General features: G+C 36.6%; 1 pseudogene; it reads left to right on the forward strand.

Moving 5' to 3' along the window:
- The first annotated feature begins 160 nt into the window (after positions 1-160).
- Positions 161-3830, forward strand: LOC110566020 (heterogeneous nuclear ribonucleoprotein A3-like; annotated as a pseudogene).
- Positions 3831-20024: the final 16194 nt, after the last annotated feature.

Consider the following 20024-nt stretch of genomic DNA (forward strand, 5'->3'; position numbering starts at 1 on the left):
ATTCCCACAAGTTCTATGCTATCATTGCTCTAGTATATCTTGCATATAGGACAGACTGTAGGTCAAAGGTTGGGTGTTTATGTTTTTCTTTTGATCACCTGAAGAGTACCTTCTTATACAAAAACAAGCAACAAACAAAAAAAACCACTAGAATGTAGGTATGAAGGCTCATATAGGCACCAGCTTGACTTTTTCACGTACAGTAAGTTGTGTTCATATTTTCCTCAGCAATAAGACCCCACAGTCAGTTTGGGGAGATCATTCCTTTGTCGTGTTTGGAGATTTCCATTGGAATGCTTTGGCCAACAACTCAATTGAGTACAACCCAGTCTTACCACTGGAAGCCTTGCCTGGAATACCTGAGTCCTGATATAAATTGATTCCCAATTTTCTGAAGAATAACCATATTGATATCCATAGTGGCTGTTCAAGTTTGCATTCCCACTGGCACTGGAGGAGTGTTCCCCTTATTCCACATCTTCATTAGCGTGTGCTCTCACTTGAGTTACTGATCTTAGCTATTTTGAAAACCATATGATGAAATCTCAAAGTAGTTTTAATTTGTGTTCTCCTGATAGCAAAGATGTTGAACATTTGTTTGTCAACAATTTGAGATGCCTCTACTGAGAATTCTCTGTTTATCTTTGTACCCTGTTTTTAATAGGACTATTTGGTGTGTTTTTTTTATTACCTAGCTTCTTGAGTTCTTCATATAACTTGTATATTGATTCTCTGTCAGATGTGGAGTTGATGAAAATCTTTTCTCATTCTGTAGGCTGCTGTTTTGTTCTATTGACAGTATCCTTCATTTTACAGACACTTTTCAGTTTCATGAGGTCCCATTTTTTATTACTATTGTTGATTTTAGTGTCTCCACTTTCAGTGTTCTGTTCAGAAAGTCTTTTACTGTGCCAATGCCTTGCATTTTATTCCATACTTTCTCTTCTATCAGTTCAGTGTATATAGTTTTACGAAGTCTTTGATCTACTTGGACTTGTACAAGGTGATATCGATCTATTTGCATTCTTCTATACGCAGATATCCTGAAAAGATTTATTGCAGCCAGCATTAAAAAAAACTTACTGCAGCCTTTGAATTCTTTAAATATATGATAACCTGAATCTGCTTTTTTTATCTTCTTAATAATAATGTCATCAGCCTAAGTAACTGCTTTTGTAAAGTTTGACTTTGATCCTGAGATTATTAACTCATCCAAAACAAGTCCAGTTTCATAGTCTGCAACAAGGATTGCTTGAGCAACAACATGTCCAGAGCTCAGAAGTGTCAGGAAGAACAAAAAATTGTCATTGGAAAATCTTATTCTCATATGAAATCTCCACATTCTTAGTTTCTGACTCTTTGTAATGGTTTCAGTGACATTCTTTTCTTCCTTTTTTTTTTTCTAATATACCTAGCACCTTGCGCAACCCATAATTTCAGGCCCATCAAAAGAAAAAGATAAGAATCATATGGATATGTCCTTATCCTTTTTCTTTTTTACATTTCATTTGTGAAATAGTCATTGAATTCAAAGTGAAAAATCTAAGGTAAAAACTCACAGGCTGCTGAGCATCTCAGAGTTTTAATATCTTTCAAGTGCTTCAGAATATGTTCACCATGTTCCTGAGCCATGTCACTGAGCAAGTAATTAATCTTTTTAAAAGGTCAGGCAAAACTCAATAATTCCTTGAGATTTTTTTCTCTTTCTTCATCTTGGTGTTTTCTCCTCATCAACCTTGGTATTTTTTTTTTCAGCATTCTGAAATTTCACCTTCCTTACCTGGTTTCCAGTCACATTCTTCTATAGGTCCAGAATTGCATTGGTGAATTCAAATTTCTATTAAGTAACGGCCAATAGAAGTAGAGAAAATAGACAAAAAAGAAAAATCCCCTACTTTATAGAAGTAAGATCCTAGTGGCTTGAAGCATCATCCAGTTTTACATATAAGTGATTTGTGAAGCATTATATGAACAATTAAATCCTCTCTCCTAGTGGCCTTGGTGCTTCACTCCAAATGGGCAATATCAGAAAACACAATTAGTATAATAAGATTTACTACCTCAAGAAAGTGAGTCACTGTTTTAAACTCTATTCAGATACAAAATTATGCAAACTACTTAGGAGACAAGGTCTTGTGTGTCTTGAGTGTGCAGTTTTCCATTCTAACATCATTATATGCATACACAGTTGTCCAACCTTTTTTCTCTTCTAATCACATGCAGAATTCACACATATTTGCTGCATAGGAGGTAGTTAGCACTCAGGAATACCCATGTCTCTGAATCTGAGTAAAATCACTGTGTGTGTGTGTGTGTGTGTGTGTGTGTTTCCAAGTTGATTCTTGGCATGACCACTAGCTTAGAGGCCTTTGGAGTTTAAATATCTAAAAATCCACAATCATCACAACTTGACATTGTGAAGGCACTGAGAGACTGATGAATTATCAGTCTTAAATATAAAATATCTATATCATACTCTCTCCCTCCAAGGCTTAGCGATCTTTGTAGAAAGTGTGTACAAACTAGAGACAACAGATGACTACAAGATAGTGGAGTTTTCTGGGCACAACAGGGTGTATATCCATATGAACTTGTTTTTAAAAATGAAGATACAAAACACTCAATTTTACTAATGAAAACTCAAGAGTCAGATGTTGGGGGGATATCCTACTAGCTCAGAGAGGCAGAGAGAGCACCCAGCTGATCTTCCTACTCAAGCAACAGCTTAGGAAAAAAAAAACAAAACATTTCTTACTGTATTTACATCCCAGATGGAAAAAGCCAAAACCAAAACCCAAAATCTTGCTAGCTCAGCTGATGGCCAAATAAGATAAGGCCTACTAGCTAACCTGACTTCTCAGGAGGAAAAAGCCAAAGAGCTCTTAAGCTATCATCTGTGGTTTTAAAGCTCAGACCACCAATAAAGAAAATTTTGAGAAATGGGGTACACTTACAGACTGTGTGGTGATGAGAGATCCCAAACAAAATGTTCCAGAGGCTTTGGTTTTGTGACTTTCTCTTGTGTGGAAGGGGTGGATGCTGCAATGTGTGCCTGGCCACACAAGGTGGATGGGCGTGTGGTGGAACCAAAGAGAGCCATTTCTATAGAGGATTCTGTGATGCCTGGTGCCCTTTTAACAGTGAAGAAAAATTTTGTTAGTGGTATTAAAGATACAGAAGAATATAATCTTAGAGACTACCTTGAAAAATATAGCAAGATTGAAACTATAGAAGATATGGAAGACAGGCAGAGTAGAAAAAAAAGAGTATTTGCACTTGTAGCTTTTTGATGATCATGACAAAGTTGATAAATTGTTGTTCAGTTACACCACACTATTAATGGGAGGAATTGTGAAGTGAAAATGGCCCTTTCTGAACAAAAGATGCAGTCTGCTGGATCACTGAGAGGTAGTGGAGGTGGATCTGGCAATTTAATGAGTTGTGGTGGAAACTTTGGAGGTAGTAGAGGTAACTTTGTTCGTGATGGAAACTTTGGTGGAAGAGGAGGCTATGGTGGTATAGGAGGTGGCAGCAGAGGTAGGTATGAACGTGGTAATTGTGGATATAATGTATTTGGAGGTGACTGTAGCAACTATGATGGTGGTCCTGGTTACAGTAGTAGAGTAAGCTATGGTGGTGGTGGAGCAGGACATGAAAACCAAGATAGTGGTTATTGTAGCAGAGGATATAATGGTTAAAACGAAGGAGTAAATTTTGGTGGAGGACACTATGTTGGTGGTGAGAATTATAGTGACTTTAGAAATTATAGTAGACAACAGCATTCAAATTATGGACCCACAAAGGGAGGCAGTTTTGGTGGAAGAAGCTAAGACAGTCCCTATGGAGGTTGCTATGAATCTGGTTGTGGGAGCGGTGAATACGGTAGCAGAAGGTTAAAAAAAAAGTAGAAAAGACTACAGTTCTTATCAGGAGAGAGAGCAAGGAGTTGTCAAATAATCTGCAGGTTACATTGAGACAGTTGTCCCAAATGCATTAGAAGAACTATAAATTCTGCCACAGGAGGAAGAATGATCCCTTAGTCAAAAAAGTTACTGTAGCTTAAGCAGGAAACCCTTATTGCTCAGGACAGTCATAACCAAATTTTATATAAAGTACAGCTATTGATTAATGCAATGTAGTGTCAATTAGATATACATTGCTGAAGTCTTTTATCTGTTGTAGCTTTTTCTTTTCTTTTTCTTTTCTTGACATCAGGTATATTGCCCTGTAAATTGTGGTCGTGGTACCAAGAATAAAAAAGTATATGTGGCTTTTTTAACTTTTCAAAAAAAATCCAAAGAGCTAAATAACAACTTCTTCTCTATGCTGTGTTAAATATTTTTCAACTCAATGCCCCCTCCCTGTTAGCTGTTTTCTTTCTCTACCTCTTGACCTGGTGTTAACTTTATTAAATCCTTTGTACAGAAAGTCCTTGGTTTAAAAGGTGTGTGCTAGGTCTGAGCCAAACCAAATCAGAAGAAGGTTTTAACAGTTCATAGTCTCTGGTTTCACAATGGGATCAAATATCCTGCAACATGAACTCACAGTAATTTTGATGGCATGCACAAAACGTGTGCTATATCCAGCCAGAACCCAAATGGAGGCGGGAGGTAGACATTAAGTTTCACTCTTATCTAAGGAGTGATTAATAATTGATAGCTTGTGGAAAAGAAAGTCAGTTTTCTTTAAGGGTGTGACCTCAGGTAAGTCAACTATGGTCTAGTGGAAGGCCACATATCTAAACATATATGGACGTTACAAAGTGTACTTGATAGATTTAAAATTTATTTTAAGAGGACAATAAGTTGGATGTGTTAGGAAACTGGGCTGACCTGGAGGAGCTTGAGCAGGGTATGAATATGATCAAAGTATTCTGTACCATTTGAGTTAATTTGAATAATTCTTAGTGAGCACAGAAAGAAAAATATTATATGTCTTATCTCACATGTTGATGTTTTCAATCTTTAGATATACTTGCTTCATTTCTAATACATACATAGGTCAGGATATTACTGAGGAGTCACAGAGAAAATCATTTGGGTGATGGAGACATAGAAAACATTGGGATAAAGGGTTAAAAAAAGTTATGAAACAGAATGGGATAAATTGCGTTGGGGAGGAGAGGACAGAGTAGATTAAGGAAACTGGGAGGTAAAATAACACTGAAGAATTTTCAAAGAGTAATACATAAATAAAACTACTACAGTAGAATCTTCATAAACTAAATCTATACACATATATTAAAAGACTTAAAGTAGAATTATCCTATAATGATATAACAGTACCTTTACTAGATATAAGAGGCTAACAAAATAAATGCTTAGTCCCAGAAATGGTCTATGTCTTTTGGATTTGTTGGCCAGTGAGATTGAAAAAATCTCCTAAACATTATAGGTTATTACAGTGTTCCTGATTAACCTCGAGATTTTCACTATGAGAAAGTGAGAGCCTATTGGTGAAGACACCACATATTTGAGTCACTGAACATGAAAAGATCAAGCTGGTACTGGCCTGGAAACTTCTTCCCTACTGCCTAGATTTTGCAGTGCTGAAAGGTACTATGCATGCTACTGTAGGAGAAAAGCAATCATTAATCATACTCAGCTTTTAGAAGTGCAAACTATAATAATGATTGGCCTGGGAAGAAATACCCACTGATACAATAGTGGCGCAAACATCTTGGGAGTATGCATCTACTTTATGGATTGAAGTCCAACTATACAAGATGACATCCATACATGGCACCTTTATTGGACAAAGAACCTATTGTCAGACAGGTCTTTTTTTTTTTTCAGTTTATTTAGGCCAGATAGATCTTATGCCCTAGAAGAAATCTCTCCTATTATGCTGCTAAATAAATATAGTATTAAACTGACTCTTAATGACTTAGTGTCATACCTATATGTTGAGGCATGTCTCAGTCATCGGAGAAGCTTCTATTCTCACTGGATGGTGAATAACAGAGTAACCCACAACTGGCCAAGGTGTAGAGAACAAAACACTGTAGAATTCTCAGCCAGATTCAATCCCAGCACAGAAATGGAAGTTGGGTATGGGATTCTATCCCTAGCCAAGGAGTTTTTGCCATTGTTAGTTGTTAGAAAAGGGAGTGTCAGTTCTCCAAAATAGTTTTAGTCCCTGATCAGTCAAACATGCTCCAGTGGAAGACCACATATCTAAAAATATTTGGGCAGCACAAACTGACTTCTATATGTGTGTTGGGGAAGACACAAATTGGATGAGATGGAAAGGGGGTGGATCTGGAAACTCTTGGGGGATGAGGGGTAAATATGACCGATACTCATTGTAAAAAAAAAAATCTCAAAGAACTAATTAAAAAAATAAAAACAAAATACAATGAACGACATTCTCAAGGAACTAATAAAAATGAAAAAAAGAAAAGCCCTAAGGTCTTCTAGCTGCACAAATATTTTACTTTAAGCCCTCTCCTTAAAATGGCTGCCCACAGGGACACCAGTGAGCAATACAGAAAGGGTAGTGGGTCCTCTCTAGTGTCTGTTTGCTGTTCAGTTTGCAAACCTTCAATCATGAATGGTATTTTTGCTGAATGCCACAATGTGTGCTTGTGGAGCTTTCTGACACTTGTATTTTTTCTTACAGCACTACTAAAGGGGTCTGAGGTGGGATTCTTTTATTCCTCATCACTTTAGTCTAGTACTTTGTGTGATGGTTCACTATTTATTTTCCAAATCTAAAGTGCAATATTTCTGGATTTCATCTGGCCTATAGGAGTCTACTGCTTATAGTTGTCTTCTGACTTTCATCATCAGCTAACTTTCCCTGTAGCCATGGCTGTAATGTTTTATTTTAGACTTATGAAAATGCAATGGAGTGCTGAGTGCCTCTAATCTACCAACTTCCCTTCCCTTAAGCCACAACTTAGAGAATTACTCATTCCTGGGTATCTCCCTTGTGTATGCAAAATTTCCATGCAAACAGAGGCTTCATTTACTTTTGTCAATCTATTTTTACAGGGGCCCCAGACATTAAACCTAAGATGGGTAGGTGGAAATCTGTTTTTCTCCCTTATACATTATTCATAATAAATGATAATTTGATGTAATTAGTTCTGTTATATACATGATTCAGTTTTCCACCTTAATTCTGTTTGATTAATTACTTTAACATGTTTTAGAGTACTAAATTTTAGCAAAAATTTTAGTGAACAATAAGACGTTATCTTTCATTCTTTATTAATATTTATTCAATGTTATATAACTTTGCCTCTTTCTGAAATTTTTATTTTTATTTCTTCATTATAATAAGACAAACGATTCTACAAATATCATACCAAAACAGTTAGTTCCATAGCTTCTAAATTCCCTTTTCCTCTGATGCACTAACATCTGTCTTTCTTATTTTCACAATATTTCTTTATTATTTTTAAACAGTTTTGACTTTTAGAACACCTTAATTGATTCTATAAAAACAAAATAATGCCTTTTAAACATATGGCTTTCTGACAATTTTTTCTTTCTTTTTTCATATTATTATTATTATTATTATTATTATTGACAATATATTCACTTTGTATCCCAGCCGTGGCCCTCTCCTTCATCTCCTCCCAGTCCTACCCACCGTCTCTCTTCTCCGCCTATGTTCCTCTCGTAACCCACTAATAAGGGAGGTCCTCCTTCCCTACTATCAGTTCCTAGCCATCAGGACGGTCTGTATCCTCTTTCTCTATGGCCTAGTAAGTCCACCTGGGCATGGGGTGTTGAAGAAAGAGCAGGCAACCAAGTTCATATTGGCAACTGCCCCTATTCACCTTACTAGGGAGCTCCCTTGGAGACTGAACTGCCCACGGGTTACATCTGAGCAGGTGGTCTAGGTCATTTTAAATTCATCATTCTGATAATTGTTTCCATGTGCCTATGTAATATTTTCATTGCTTTTTTATTGTTTTAGTTTTGACACTCTGTTGACATTTAATCTTGATGTATATGAATTTTGTTTCATTCTTTCCATTCTCAACATTACTATATTCATATACTCTATTGTAAATATTTGAATTTTTTTCTGTATGTTTATAGTTTGTTATCTCAAAAAAAAATGCTGATTACAATGACTGCCTTACCCTTAGGTACCCAATTACTATGCCTAAAGGTCAAAATAGTTCATGCCTTTGATGCAAACTAACTAATAGGCACAGAACCGTACCTCATGTGTCTGGTCCATACACCCTGAAAACAATACTTTTATCCCTAGAGGGCAGGAAACAATAGTCTACTACTATAGCTCAAAGGCCTCAAAATTATTCAAGCTAGTCAACACTTAAGTGCTTTCAGTGCCTCTGTCTTTCTTTCATAATGAAATCCAATAAAGACAGTAGTCTAAACCTTCTTCTTGCTCCTGTCTTCTGTCTTTTGATTGCTCTTATACATTTTATTTTGCATAGAATTCATTGCCATCTATATCTATTTATCTACAAGCTTATAAGCATGGGAAATTTTCTTTATTCTCTGAGCCTCTCTCCTATTTCTCCTTGTACCACATTTATGAACTGATACAATAGTACAGAACACATAATTTTTATGCTTCTATTCTGTTAGTAAATTTATTCATCTATCCAAATGCCAGTTTCTTTTCTCCTTACAACTCAGACTACAGGAAGTTATGTTCTTTAAATTGCTATGGATTATTACCTTATGTAACTTCTAGTTCCTTCTGAGTCCCTACTAAAACGTACCATTGCTATGATCAGTTGAGTTTTGTCATTTATTGGAACTCAGATGACACCCTTGAATTAAGTGCATTGAATTAAGTCCATTTGAGTATTATATTCCATCTGATCAGTATTGTCCAAAGATGTTTAAACACTTCTAAAGCAACATTGAATCAGAGTCTCTAAATTTTTCTCATGTTTTTCCTTCCCTACAGACAAGATCTCTAGAATGTCTTTATTGGTATTAAGATCAGACTGTTTCATGGACTGCACCACTGCCTTCTAACATTTCCATGAATTCTTACATCTGTCTCAGAAAAGAAGTGTGAGAAGTATAATCACTCATGGTCAGATAACCATCACAGCAAGAGAGCCTCAATTCAATCTGCGAAAGCTCCCAAATGAGAACTAAACATGATGTGATGATTAATATTGACTTTAACTTTATGAGATTCAGAATTACCATGGGAAATAAGCCTCTGGGCATGGCTGTGAGGGATTATCTAGATTATATTTATTAAGCTACATCTCTTTAGTTAGATGTTTAATGTTTAGTTTGGAGTTTGAAAGTGTGGAGACAAGCCCATTTATAACTGTCTCAGTGCTGTCTTTATTTCTTTCTTTCCCAATAGACATGGAAGATTTCCATAGCTAAAGCATAAGTTATCCTAGAGTTCACTATTTAAGGAGTCCTGGAAGAGGGTAGGACCACCTACATGACCCACAAACTACAAATGGCTAACCAAAGGCCGCAGTGTACAAAGAAGAGGAGAGACTAAAAAAAAAATTTAAAAAAACCTGCTGGATTTAAGGATCCTAAATATTACCCTTATACACACAGATAAGGGTAGCTACTATAGCTCATCATCTCTTTCATCTCTTTACAGCAGATGGGCATCATCACAGAAAAACTATAACTGTGAACAATGTGGAGATCAACAGACTGTGGGGTTCTCAGCCCCAAAGAATACATCTACATCGCAGCTTCTGTATCTGTGGTTCAGGTAGCACCATGGAGGGAGGTGTAGCTCCATTCTACCTACTTCCCACATGCCTGACTCACCTAGGTCAGAATCAGGCAGCACAGCACAGACAATGAATACAGAAGATCTGAGCTAGGCACAGGACTCAAGTTCCATTGTCCACCTCCTTTAGGAGGCCTGTGGTGCACTGGAACTCAGATGACACCCCTGAATTAAGGAAATTAAGGAGTATTTTATAGTCCATTTGAGTGTTATATTCTATCTGATCAGTGTTGTCCAAAGATGTTAAAACACTTCTAAAGCAGCATGGAATCAGAGTCTGTAAATTTTTCTCATGTTCCTCTTCCATACAGAAAAGATCTAGGCTTTTGGATCTTTCTACATGCTCACCAGCAGCCTGGCACACCTGGGTCAGAAACAACCAGCACCGCACAACCAGTGAACCCAGCACAATTGAGCCAGGGACCCCAATCCCATAGTGTGCCATCTCAAGGAAGCCTTGGGGACACTGGAGCAGCTTTAGGCTCAGAGATCTTTCAGTTTGCACCCTAGATACCTGACATACTTGAATCAGAAACAGCGAGCCAGTAAGAAGAAATAGTGAATCCAGCCGAGACTACTTCAGTCTCAGAGACAGATGGACCTAGTCTGCAGTACAGACTCCAGGAACAATCAGTCTAGGCTACAGACAACCAGATGACTAGAGGCTGACATAAGAATACAGGCAACAAAAACCAGGACAACATAGCTTCACCAAAATCTCCAAATATCAATTGACAGTAAAATGATCTTAAATCTATAATTATGCAGTTATTCAAAGCACCTCAAAAGGAAATGAACAACAAACAATAGAGACCATCATGGACAGACAGAAATCCACATTCAAGCAGGTGAAGGAAATGAGTAAAATTTGTCAAAACATGAGAACAGAATTAGAATCAATAACGATAACAAAAACAGAGAAAACGTTGGAGTTGGAGAACTTAGAGAAGACATGAGGAACCAAAAAGGTAAGCATTACCAACAGACTACAAGAGATGGAAGACACTCTCAGGCACTTAAGATACAGTTACAGACTCACAGTGATTTCAATTTCAGATCACTGCAAAAAAGCAAGTATCAAAAACAGTTACTTTTTTGATTTCTCCATGTATATAAAATTGGCTCTATAATATAATATAGCCAACAAGTATATAATAACATTATAATTAAAATGGTATATATCTTCATACTTTAATGCATTGTTGCTAATATCTGATATCTTAGGAAGTCATATACTCTTTGGTCAGGATATTGAAATTGTCAGGAGATTACAATTCTGGGGTAATTGTAGCTATTTATTAAAATAAGACAATCAAATTTGCTTCATTGATTGATTCACCTTTCCAGAATGATTCGTTTTCACTGTGTTATTTGATACTATAATACCCATAGCATAACACCAGTGGAAACAGTGACCAGTCCTTGCAAATTTTGCTAAGGCTTTGTCTATTACATATGTGGCATATTCTAAATCAGTGGTTCTCAACATGTGGGTTGCAACCCCCAAAGAGGTCACATATCAGATATCCTGGTTATCAGATATTTATATTATAATTTATTAGAGTAGCAAAATTAGATTTATGAAGTAGCAATGAAATAATTTTATGGTTGGGGTTCACCTTCACCATTAGGAAGGTCTAGAAACACTGTTCTAAATGCTTTCTCATTTCAGCAATGTATGTTTGTAAAGTCTTCACCAGAAGTAGACTCTACAGAAGGATCAACATTCTTTACTTCTCATTAAGAAACAACTTTTCATTCTTTAATGTTTAATAGATTGTACTGGATAGTTTTCTGTCAATTTGACACAAGCTATAGTCATTTGGGAACAAAAATCTCAATTGAGAAAATGCTTCTATGGCTATTTGAATGAAAATGGACCTATATTTGAATGTTCGGTTCCTAGTTGGTTGGCTATTTAGTAAGGATTAGGAGTGTGGTCTCATAGGAGAAGGTGTGTCACATTAGGCCAAGTCTCACTTGCTTTCTGCAATTACCCAAGACTTGTGTGTATGGTTTGAGCTCTCAGCTCCTTCCCAAACACCATGCTTGTCTGTGTATTCTTATGCACCTTGCTTTGGTGGTAATGGACTAACTCCCTGAAACTGTAAACAAACCACAAATTAAATGGTTTCACATATAAGTTGCATTATTCACAGTGTCTCTTCGTAACAATAGAATAGTAACTAAGACAAAAGATAATACCAGTCTTTGATGTGACAGCCCTGAGCATGCTACTTCTTTTAGACTTTAGGACATTAGGTTTAAAAAGTAGTTAAACACTGTAAGTGAGACTTCATGAACCATAATAGTAAGATATTAGAAGGGTGTATTGCTGAGAGCAATTTGGACTATGACGATCCAGCTCAAGAGGTTTTTAGGTGAGAACAATAGGTATTGGCTTAAAGATTGTTATAATATTTTGGCAAAGAATATGGCTGATTTCTGTCCAGCTCTTAAAAGTCTGCTGGAGGCTAAATTGAAGAGTTTTGGAATAATATCTTTCCTTTCCTTTTCACATTGAAAGCTTTATGTGCTGGGACCAAAGGTATACAGATACTTGGTGGCTTTTCATTTATATATACGCTTGATGGCCTGAGCAGTTTCCCAGGTGTTCTTAAAGTGAACATGAAGATCTGAACCTCTTGATTTGCATGGTTTTCTAAATTTGTCTTCATCAATGTAATATATACCATCAAAATATAGTATGGCATTTCAACACAGCCATACCCTGAACAAATCAGAGTAATTAAAATTACTTCTTTGTATTATCATGTGCTTACGTTTGGAGTCTTTGAGTTCTTCAATTCTAGGTTTTCACAAAATATATAATATACTAAAGAGGTGTAGTCACCTCATTGTATTGCAGAGCACTAGACTATTCTTACTTTATAACTAGGTTTTGGTATGCCTTATCAAACCTGTATCCTCCTTACCACCCATACCTTTTCTATTTTCGTGTCATTACTATGATGCATTATATTGATATTTTATCTTCCAGAAATGAAAGAAAGCTCCTAAAATTTGTATTATTTTGGCTTATTTCACTTACCATAATGCCCATCCTTCAGTTCCACCCACTTTTATGTGATTTATAGGATTTCATTTCTAATTTATGGCTAAATAATCTAAATAATTGTATATATATATATATATATCATATTTTGTTCATTTATCATTGTCAGTCACTGAAGTTGTTTTCTATGTCTTGGATATTTTTAATAGGGCTATGACAAATAGTAGTATCTCTTTTACAAGCTGATTTCATTGTATGTGAATATACACCAAGAAGTGAAATTATTTGATCTTATTTATGTCTATGTTTACTTCTGGAAAGAACCTTTATGCTCTTCTCCATAGCAGCAATACTAATTTACACTTCCATCAGCACTGTATAAGAAATTCTTTTTTCTCCATCTTTGGTAGTGCTTTTCACTTCTCTTTTGATAACAGCTATCCTCATTCAAGTGGGTTTATATTATACTAGTTTTAATTTGCATTTTTCTGATTATTACTTATCTTGGACAGGATTTCATAAGTGTTCTAGCCACTTGTACTTCTTGATAAATGCCTACTTAGATTATTTTCACTTTTAAAACTATTATTTGGTTTTGATAATTGGACTTTAGCTTTTTAATTAATTAATTAATTGAGTGATTAACTTACTTGTAGTTTCCTTCTATAGTCTTCACATTTAACTCTTTGTTACATACAGACATTTTCTCCCATTCTCCCATTCTTTGAGTTGTTACATATATAGTTGGAAGAAATTTTCTCTCAATCACCCATTCCTTAAGTTGTTCTGCATTCAAATTTTTGACTTTGGTTAATAAGATTCTTGTTATCCTGTTTGTCAACTTTGCTTTTTTTGCCTGTGCTTTGGGATCTTGTGAAAAAAAAAAAATCATTGCTTATTATCAGTGTCAAGTGTTTTAAACTCTTTTCCCATTTTCTTCTTGTAGTATCATAGTCTTATGACTTACATTTAGGTATTTGGTTGTGGAGAGCCAAGCTCTGCCGCTCCCTAAAGATGGCGCTGGCTTCTGCCTCTGGTAGGTAAAAGCTCTCGGTAATCAACTCCTTAATTGGTTGTGTATGTGCATCGGGCTCGCTTCCACAGCTGTGAACTAATCTGCAGGCGCCATGTAGCTTGTCAGGATTGGCTGGCCATAGGCTATTTAATTGGCGGGCTGGGCTTCCCGAGAGTCAGAAGATTGTTCAAGGTTCCTGAAAAAACTGCATTGAGAAGAGTCCAGTGTTGCGTCTTCTTTGCTGGTCGAGGCGGTCGTGACATTTGGTAAATATGAATTGACTTTATGTGTGTGTCTGTGTGTTCAGTGTATATATTTGTACATGTTCCTCTGTGTGTGCTCATATGTATGGAGATTGGAGGCCTGAGGTTGTAGTCGGATATCTTCCTCAGCCACATTTCACATCATATTTTGAGACAAAGCCTGTCACAGGACCCAAAACTCACCAGTTGCTAGGCTGGCTGCACAGCTTACTCCAGAAATTTACTTATATCTACCTTCTCCCTGGGCTGGAGTTGCAGATATGTGTCACTACATCAGGCTTTTGTGTAAGTTCTGGGATCAAAATTCAAATCCTCATACTTGTATGAAAAGTGCTTTATCAACGGCTATCTCTCCACCCCAAGGGTTGATTTTGTATAGAATAAATGGTAGAGTTGGAGTTTTAGTTATCTATAGAACACTATCCACTTGATCAAGCATTATTCAGTTCTTAGTACTTCATTAAGCATCAATAACATAAGGATGCATGCTATTACTGGGAACTCAAATATGGTCCATTTATCTGCTTGTTTTTATATCAAGGCAGTACTGTTTTGGTTCCTCTGATTCTTTGGTATGCTTTAAGCTCTGTATATCTTATTCAGATTACCTTGGCAGTGTAGGGTGATCTTTGTTTCTGTATGCATTTTGTTTCTTTCCCCAGTAAATTTGTAATAATGTTCATAGATAATTAGTTGATAATTGCAGATAATTAAATCTGCAATTTGCTTTGGAGAGTATGGATATCTTACTAATTTTAATTCTTCGAGATCATGAACATAGACGTTTGTTCCTCATTTTATCTTTTTCAGTTTCTTCCATAAATGTTTTATAGTTTTCATAGTGAAGTTCTTTCACTTTCTTAGTTAAATTTCTTTTTGAATATTTTATAATACATTATGTATTCTTTGAAATCTTCCTTTCTTTTTTTTTAAAATTTTCATCAATTACACTTTATTCATTCTGCATCGCCCCATAAGCCCCTCCCTCCTCCCCTCTCAATCCCACCCTCTCTCCTCCCTCTGCATGCATGCCACTCCCCAAGTCCACTGATAGGGGAGCTTCTCCTCTCCTTTCTGATCTTAGTCTGTCAGTTCACATCAAAAGTGGCTGCATTGTCCTCTACTATGGCCTGCTCCCCCCCAGGGGGAGGTGATCAAAGAGCAGGCCAGTCAGATTATGTCAGAGGCAGTCCCTCTTCCCATTACTATGTAACCCAATTGGACTCTGAACTGCCCTGGGCTACATCTGTGCAGGGGTTCTGGGTTAACTCTATGAATAGTCCTTGGTTGGAGTATGAGTCTCTGGGAGGTTCCCTGTGTTCAAATTTTCTTGTTCTGTTGCTCTCCTTGTGGAGACCCTGTCCTCTCCAGCTCTTACTATTTCCCACTTCTTACATAAAATTCCATTCACTCTGCCCAACAGTTGCCCATCAGGCTCAGCATCTGCTTTGATAATGTATTTTAATCACATTCACTCTCTGTTCAACAATCCAACTCCCTCAGTACCCCCAAAATATTATTCATTATATCTTCTTCTTTTCTTTTTATAATGCACTGAATCAAATTAGCACTGCTCATACATGCACAGCTGTGGGGCCATCCACTAGAGCATGAATATATACCAGTAGCCTCATGCCCGAACAAAAATTACTCTTCTTTTCCCAGCATCTGTCAACTGCAAATATCTCCTTAACTATGTGTAGGGATCCTATGAGCCCCCTCACTTACCTATGTTTGGATTTTGATTAGCTAGTTCATGGCCAGGTCTATTGCTGTTAACCATGGCTGCTGTGAGTTCATGAGTGGAAACAGCTACTTTATGTCCAGATGACATTTCACAGCACACCTTCTGATCCTCCCCTTTTTGCTTCCTCAATGTTATTCATTGACCCTTGATGGGATGAGAGTTGATAGATTGATATAGATGTCCTTTATTTGGCTGATCACTCTCAGTCACTTATTCTAGCACTTTGACCAGTCTGAATTTACTACTGTCCACTGCAAAAGGAAGCTTCTCTAAGTAAGGTTGGGAGCAATATCAACTTACTGAGTGAAACTGATGCCCTAAATTGACAGTTGGAGTTGTCTGATATGACTGGTTCTAGCAGGCTCTATTTGTGGAGCAGAGAGGTGGGAGCCTTTGGTCTCTGCTGAGTGAATGTTACTGGAGCTTCTGAGGAAGGAGAAGTTGTTAAGTCTTTCCTGGTAATTGAAACTCGGAACTCCTCCACCACCTCTTCTGGTCCTACAATTATGGTGTCTTATGGTGTCTGTGGGGCATTTTTAGAGTGAATTAGAAAGGATTTCTTGCCACTGTCCTTGCAAAAATCTCCCTGAGTTTAATAAATTACATTTATTCCTTTTCCTTATTTATTATTATTATTATTATTATTATTATTATTATTATTTTAAAGACAGGGTTTCATATAGCCTCAGTTACTCATATTCACTATGTAACTAAGGCTACCTTAAATCCATATCCTCCTTCCTCCACCTCCTAAGAACCTACTTATCTGAATATTTTATAGCTATAACTAATGAGAATAATTTCATAATTTCTTTCTCAGTAAATTTATGCCTGAGTGTAATGTTTTGAATAAGAACGGGCTTTCATAGGCTCATCCGTTTTAAAACTTAGTCTCCAGTTGATGAAATGATTTGGTATTTGGAAAGGATAAGGAGGTTATGATTTTGTTGGAGGAGGTTTGTCATTGGAGGCAGGCTTTGAGGTTTCAAAAAATTCATATTTCCCCTGCCACCTGCCATGTACCTGCCTCTGTCTGTTTTGTGCTTGTGTCTGAAGATGTGAGCTTTCAGCTGTTCCAACACCATACTGGCCTGCCTGCTGCCATGATCCCTGCTGCCATGTGTTCTAACCTTCTTAAACTATAAGCCCCAAATTAAATCCTTTCTTTTATATGTTGCCTTGGTCGTGATATTTTATCATAGAAATATATAACTAAGACATAGTTGTATTAAAATGCTAGTTTATTTTTATATGACATTATTGTGTCCTATAACTTTGTTTATAAATTTCAGTAGTTTCTAAGATTCTCTAGAGCTTGAAGATATATACATAAACATGTTGTTATGTATAAATCAGAGATAAGTTGACTTCTTCCATTTTTTTTCATTTTTCCTAAATTGCTCTAAAAATTTCAGTAATTTATTGAATAAGTGCAATGAGTGAACATACTTGTTTTTTTCTTTTTATTAATAATTATTATTTATTACAATTTATTTACTTTGTATCCCTGCTGTGCTCCCCTCCCTTGTCTGTTCCCAATCCTATTGAGACGTGATAGGCTACAGTTATACTTGTTTAATCCCAATCTTAAATATTACAGTTTCTCCCCATTCCATATGATATTGGATGTTTGTCTCATATAAATTTTATTATTCTGAGGTATTATTCTTGAATGCTTAATTTCATCAGTTGTTGTTATAATAAAAGATTTAATTTCATTACTGTTTAAACATATGTTGAAATATAATAGTTTAATTTTTATTTTTGTTGTCATGATATGTTACATTTACTGACTATGCCTATGTTGAAATGTCCTTTAATCACTACAACAAACTCAACTCAACCATGGTGGATAATCTTTTTGGTTGCCCATTGCATTTGTTTTCCCTTGTTATGCTGAAATATGTTTACCAAGGATATTTATTTATACTTTGCTTTTGTCTGATTTGAGTATCTTGGTATTGCTGGCTTTCAGAATAGAACTGGAAGTTTCTTTCCTTTAAGATCACTAGAACAGTTTTAAACGTATTTTTACTGACGTTTTTACTGCTTTAAATGTTTGTTATAATTCTGCAGTGCAACCATCTGATCCTGGGCCTTTATTTGTAATTTTTAACTTATCTTGCTTTTTTCTTGGTTTATCCAGATTATTTTTGTTGTTGTTTTTTTAATAGTTTAAAAGCATATACTGTATGTTTCATTGATATTTTGCAATTTTATTCTCTATTTCACTTATTTCTGCTTTGATACATGTTTTTTCATGTCTTTCATGTTATTACTTTTGCATTTGATTTGTTCTTGCGTTTCTTTCTCAGGCCTTTCATTAATAACACTTTTTAAATTTTCAAGTCTATTGATAGTTACTATTTTTGGTTGATGACATCATTTTCTATTGTTTTATAATGTTTCTTTGATTCTACAGTGAACTTTGTATTTAGCGCATGTTTATTTGCACACATTATTATGAGGTGGCTTTATACAAAGTGAATTTCTCCTGAAAGTGTGTCTTTAGTTATTGCTTTGGTAAACAACATTCCTTGTAGTTTTAGTGTGGAACTTCATAGCTATTTATTTATATTTGTTTTTAATTAAAGCTTTGGGTCATGTTGCATTTGTCAGTAGAGTTCAAGAGCCCCTTTGTTTTCAGGGGTACATTAAGGAGAGTGTAATCCAGTGGCCTGTACAAATATAATACACATAATAGTAAATGCAGCACCAATTATACAGCCACCATAACACAATGTGAATGGTGGCACTGTGGACGTCTTAAACTGTAGGTATTTCTTCAGCATCAGCATACACGTGTGCTTAAATAGTTACTGTAATGAGGACAGGTCATCAGGCATGGCAATAGTTCAGTAATACACTGTTGCAGTAATACACATCCTCAGGCACAATGGCAATATAGGCCAACTTCATTCACAGCCTTTCATTATTAAGGCAGAAGCTCCACTAACTTTGTAGCTTGATCCAATTACAGTATTGAGTCAGGCTGACTCCCTAACCTCATGTCAAATGACAGTACATGGTGTGCAGGTGGCAGAAATGCAGACTTGCACCCAATATACATACCATGCTGCAGAATTTGGGTACCAAGGAAGAGAAAATTTGATTTTCTTTCCTTTTTCTGTTTTTATTTTTACTTACTTTATTGGGCCTGTTCTGGCCAATGGTGCATGGCCACACAAACCTTGTCCCAGAGACCCTGCCTACCTCTGCAGGAGTATCAAGACCCTGTCCTCCACCAATAAAGAACTAGTTCCCCAAAGCTGTTCCCGGGTGTGTGCCTACTTATGCTTGGGCATTTACTGCTGACCAAGGCCCTGCATTTCACCCACCCTCCTTGGCTAAGCTTTGTCCCCTCCAGCCCTGTCTGGTGTGATTATCCTGAGGGTAAGGGAGTTAACAGAGATCAGCAGGGGAGGAACAGGGAGAAGTGGAGAGAGGAGAAACTGTGGTAAGGATGAATATGAGAGAAGAATAAAAGCAAAATGGAAGACAGGGACCAGGATAGGAGCCTTCCACAAAGGGCTTCTGAAAGACTCTACCCAGCAGGGTATTGAAGCAGATGCTGAGATTCATAGCCAAACTTTGGTCAGAGTGCATGGAATCTTATGAAAGAGGGGGGAGATATTAAGACCTAGAGGGGACAAGAACTCCACAAGGAGAGCAACAGAGTCAACAAATTGGGGCCCATGGGGCCCTGCAGAGACTGATGGACCAACCAAGGAGAGGACCTAGACCCCCTGTTCAGATGTAGCTCATGGCCAGGTCAGTCTCCATGTGGGTTCCCCAGATAGGGGAGTATTAGCTGTCTTTGACACGAACTCAGTTGCCTCCTATTTGAACACTTCCCCCTAGTGGGGAGTGGTCATTGCCAGGCCACAGAGGAAGAAGATGTAGGCAATCCTGATAACATTTGATAGGTTGGGGTCAGATAGTAGGGGAGGAGGGCTCCCCCTTTCTGAGAAATAGGTTAGGAGAATAATAGGGACAAGGGAGGGAGGGTGGAACCTTGAGAAAACAAGGGAGGGGCTACAGTAGGGATGTAAAGTGAATAAAGTATAAAAATAAATTTAAAGTAAAAAAAGAAAGGGAAAATGATTGATCCATATTTTTCTTTTATGTTTCACAGTTTCTTAGTACTGGAATATGAGTATAGAAAGAGTGATAAAAAGTTTAGTATACCTGTGATTAGAAAGATTTGATATTTTGCTTTATTTCTGATTTTCTCATATCAGTTTTGGAAACTTTTTTTTTAATTCTTTTTTC

This window comes from Meriones unguiculatus, chromosome X (assembly GCF_030254825.1).
Source record: "Meriones unguiculatus strain TT.TT164.6M chromosome X, Bangor_MerUng_6.1, whole genome shotgun sequence".
Classification (NCBI taxonomy): Eukaryota; Metazoa; Chordata; class Mammalia; order Rodentia; family Muridae; genus Meriones; species Meriones unguiculatus.